The sequence below is a fragment of the Pseudoliparis swirei genome, chromosome 5 (assembly GCF_029220125.1).
Source record: "Pseudoliparis swirei isolate HS2019 ecotype Mariana Trench chromosome 5, NWPU_hadal_v1, whole genome shotgun sequence".
Classification (NCBI taxonomy): domain Eukaryota; kingdom Metazoa; phylum Chordata; class Actinopteri; order Perciformes; family Liparidae; genus Pseudoliparis; species Pseudoliparis swirei.
Window position 1 is genome coordinate 2109299 of NC_079392.1, and position 5000 is coordinate 2114298.

The following is a 5000-nucleotide window of genomic DNA, read 5'->3' on the forward strand; positions in this document are numbered from 1 at the left end:
CAGGGTGTGAGAGCAAAGTAGAAAGACACAGTGTGGTATGCTGGGAGGACAACCTGCTGTCCAGGTACGGGACTTATTGAGAGAAACAAATAAACAACAACAACAAGTCGATACATTGTATGTCCAACGTTTGGTGTGTGTATCCAAACCAGCACACACACTTTGATGTGTTGTCGTTGTTACTGAGAACAACAACAACCTCAGAGCTCTGCTTCCTAAACCAGGAGGTGATGAGGAAGAGTGAGGAAGAGTGAGGAGGAGTGAGGAAGAGTGCAAATGCAGTGTTTTGGGGTCGATTGATGTCCCGAGAGCTTCCAGAACCCGGCCCCGGGCCCCGGCCCCCGGTGGGCAGCTGGCGCTCGTGTTGTTGTCACACTTCTCCGACGTAAACGCGTCATTGCCGTGGCGATGGATAATCACCAGACGAGTCGTTGGAACACGAGAAGCTGCGTCGCTATGAAAAGGAACTCAATAAAAAAGCATCGCGAGTTTAACTCAGCAAATTAATTATTATTTTGTTGGTGCCTTGTTGACACTTTACCCCCCCCCCCCCCCCTCGGGGTCCCTCAGTGAACGTGAGTCTCTCTGTTTGACACGATGTTAATTGATGTGAAGAACAAAGAGTCCACCCTGGGTTATATGAGGAGGAGGCAGCTACAGGACCAGCATGCACCTGGGTTATATGAACGCATCATCTCACTCTTCCGGTAAGCTCCGGTTGCTCAGCAGCGAGCATGATTTCTTCTTCTCTCCCTCCCGCTCCTCTTGCTCAGTGTGTCTCATGTATAGTTATCCCCCTGCCTCCCTTAATGATAACGATACATGCAACAAGTGTAGTTTATTTGCTAGGTTGGAGGCAGGTCTAAGTGGGTTAGATGCACGGCTCCGCGCTATCGAAGCTCAGACAGCTATGCTAGTTCGCCCGCCCTCTCCCGTAGCCGGCGCGGAGCTACAGTCAGCTGTTAGCTGTTCCCCGGCGGTAACCGTGCAGCCGGATGGTTGGGTAACTGTTCCAGGAGTAGTAAGTCTACACAGAAGCCGCTGTGCACCAACCACTTCACGTTTCAACCGGTTTTCCTGCTCAGCGACACACCCGCTGAGGAACACACCCTGGTTATCGGGAGCTCTATAGTCAGGAACGTGAAAATAGCGGCCGCGGACCAGAGTCGTGTGCCTCCCGGGGCCCAGAGCGGGCGACGTGGAGTCTTGTTTGAAGCTGCTGGCTAAGCATAAGCGGAGATACAATCAGATTGTAAGACACGCCGGTGGTAATGGCGCCGAGCCGCCGCTCGGAACTCACTAAAATTAATGTGGAATCGGTGTGTGCTTATGCCAAGACGTTGTCGGACACCGTAATTTTCTCTGGCCCTCTCCCAAATTTGCAGACAGACGAATTGTATAGCCGAATGTCGTCTTTCAACCGCTGGTTGTCGGTGGTGCCCAGCGAATAATGTGGGCTCGTAGACAACTGGAAGACTTTCTGGGAAAACCTGATCTGATGAGGAGGCGGCATTCATCCCACGTTGGACGGAGCGTCTCATTTCTGCGAATATGACCAAGTTGATCACCGGACTTAATCCATGACAACCCAGGGTTCAGATCAGGAACCGGGAGCAGAGTTGTAGTTTAACACCCTTCTCTGCTCTTCCATTCGAGCAGTTACCCACCCTTGACTTTAGAGTAGAGACTGTGTCTGTCCCACGGCCACTTCAATTAAATAAATCAAAAGTAAGCAGAAGAGGAGTCGTACACAATAACCTTATACAAGTTAACACCATTATTTCAGCAGTGCAACAAAACAGGTCTATTCAATGTGGTCTCCTAAATATTAGATCTCTGTCATCTAAAGCTGTGTTACTAAATGATTTAATATCAGATAATCACATTGATTTATGTTGTCTAACTGAAACCTGGCTGAGCCATGAAGAATATGTCTGCCTAAATGAATCGACTCCTCCAAGTCATATTAATACTCACATTCCTCGAGGCACCGGTCGAGGAGGTGGAGTAGCAGCCATCTTTGAATCGAGCCTATTAATTAATCCTCAACCAAAATTACACTACACCTCATTTGAAAGCCTTGTTCTTAGTCTTTCACATCCAACCTGGAAAACACTACAGCCAATTCTATTTGTGATTCTGTACCGGCCACCAGGTCCATATTCAGAGTTTATATCTGAATTCTCAGAATTTATATCAAGTTTGGTTCTTAAAACTGATAAAGTTATTATTGTTGGAGATTTTAATATCCATGTGGATGTTGATAATGATTGCCTTAGTGCTGCATTCATCTCCTTGTTGGACTCGATTGGCTTCTGTCAGAGTACAGAAACCCACTCACAGCTTTGGCCACACGCTTGATCTTGTTCTTACTTATGGCGTTGACATTGAGCATTTGAACGTCTTCCCACAGAATCCTCTTCTGTCAGACCACAACCTCATAACTTTTGAATTTATACTGACGGGGTGTACACCATTAGGCAAAAGTTTCTACAGCAGATGGGTAGCTGGCAGTGCTGTAGCTAAATTTAAAGCGATTCCTTCTGTATTTGATTCGATACCACGTCTCAATATAACAGAGGACTCCTGGTCTAACTTTAGTCCGTCCCAGATTGATCATCTTGTTGACAGTGCCACAGGCTCTCTGAGAATGACACTGGACTCGATAGCCCCTCTGGAGAAGAAGACAGTGAAGAAGAGGAGGTTTGCTGCCTGGTATAACCCTCAGACCCGCAAACTGAAGCAAACGTCACGAAAGCTTGAACGCATATGGCGTTCAACTAATCTCGAAGAGTCCCGCTTAGTTTGGCGAGATAGTCTTAAAACATATAAGAAGGCCCTCCGTAATGCCAGAGCAGCCTATTACTCATCAATAATAGAAAAAAATAAAAACAACCCCAGGTTTCTCTTCAGCACTGTAGCCAGGCTGACAGAGAGTCACAGCTCTGTGGAGCCGAGTATTCCTATAAACCTCAGTGGTAATGACTTTATGAACTTCTTTAATGAAAAGATTTTAACTATTAGGGACAAGATTAATATTCTCTTGCCCATAACCTGTGCCAATCTGTCCTCAAGTGGAATGGCCTTGGAAACCGCTGTATGCCCTGGTGTATATTTGGAGGGCTTTTCTCCCATCAACCGTGACCAATTATCTTCGCCGGTTTCTACTTCGAACACGTCTACCTGTCTCTTGGACCCCATCCCGACGAGGCTGCTTAAAGGCGTTTTGCCTTTAATTGGCGGCTCTCTATTAGATATTATCAATGTGTCTCTGCTAACAGGCCACGTACCACACTCCTTCAAGGTGGCTGTTATTAAACCTCTCCTGAAGAAGCCCACTCTGGATCCAGAGGTGTTGGCTAACTACAGACCGATCTCTAAGCTCCCTTCCTCTCCAAGATCCTTGAGAAAGTGGTGCAAATCAGTTGTGCGACTTTCTACATCATAATAGTTTATTTGAGAAATTTCAATCAGGATTTAGAAAACACCACAGCACCGAGGCGGCACTGGTGAAAATTACAAATGACCTCTTAATGGCAGCAGATAAAGGACTCCTCTCTGTCCTGGTCTTGTTAGACCTTAGTGCTGCATTCGACACCATTGACCATGACATCCTGTTACAGAGACTGGAGCAGTCGATTGGCATTTCAGGCACGGCACTAATTTGGTTTAAATCCTATTTATCAGATCGATCTCAGTTTGTATTTGTAAACGATGGCCTCGATAACCACCAACGTTAATCACGGAGTTCCACAAGGTTCTGTGCTTGGACCAATTTTATTTACCTTATACATGCTTCCTTTGGGCAATATTATCAGGAAACACTCCATAAACTTTCATTGTTATGCAGATGATACTCAACTATATCTATCGATAAAACCAGAGGAGAGCAACCAACTCGGTAAAATTCAAGCATGTCTTAAAGACATAAAACATGGATGACCTGCAACTTCTTGATGTTAAACTCAGACAAAACCGAAGTAATTTTAATCGGCCCTGAGCACCTCAGAGATCAATTATCTGGTGATGTGGTTTCTGGACGGCATTGCCCTAGCATCCAACACCACTGTAAAGAATCTTGGCGTTATCTTTGATCGGGACTTGTCCTTTAACTCCCACGTAAAGCAAATCTCAAGGACTGCATTCTTTCATCTCCGTAATATTTCATAAATCAGGCACATCTTGTCTCATGAAGATGCAGAAAAATTGGTTCACGCGTTCGTTACTTCGAGACTGGATTCCTGCAACTCCTTATTATCAGGCTGCTCTAATAAGTCTCTTAGGTCCCTCAGTTGATCCAGAATGCTGCAGCTCGTGTTCTCACTAAAACTAGAAAAGAGATCACATCACTCCTGCACTAGCTGCTCTGCACTGGCTCCCAGTAAAATCAAGAATCACTTTTAAAATTATTCTCTTAACCTACAAAGCCTTGATTGGTGATGCACCATCATATCTTAAGGAGCTTGTAGTACCATATTGCCCCACTAGAGCTACGCTCACTAAATGCGGGACTACTTGTAGTTCCTAGAGTCTTAAAAAGTAGAATGGGAGCCAGAGCCTTTAGTTATCAAGCTCCTCTTTTATGGAACCAGCTTCCAATTTCAGTCCGGGAGGCAGACACAGTCACCTCGTTTAAGAGTAGACTTAAGACCTTCCTCTTTGACAGAGCTTATAGTTAGGGCTGAATCAGGTTCACCTGGTCATGGATTGATATGCTGCTATAGGCTTATAGCTGCCGGGGGCGTTAGGATGCACTGAGCACCTATCTCCTCTTTTCTCTCCTTAAGGATGAATTTTCATCTCTCAATCACACGTTACTAACTCTGCTTTCTCCCCGGAGTCCTTTTGACTTCACGTCTCATGGGGTCATCGGACCCTATGAGACGATATAGATCCTATCTGCTGATGGATCATCGAGGTCTGGGTCGTGGAATTCCTGCTCCTGACTACGCCACTGTCCTGTTGAGACTCCGCCCACTGTTGAGACTCCGCCCACTCCT

At 45.9% G+C, this 5000-nt stretch overlaps 1 protein-coding gene across 5 annotated transcripts in view; it reads right to left on the reverse strand.

Annotated features, from left to right (window-relative positions):
• The window catches only part of nek7 (NIMA-related kinase 7), a 61451-nt gene that overhangs the window by 7439 nt on the left and 49012 nt on the right, over positions 1-5000 (reverse strand). The window lies entirely within an intron of this gene.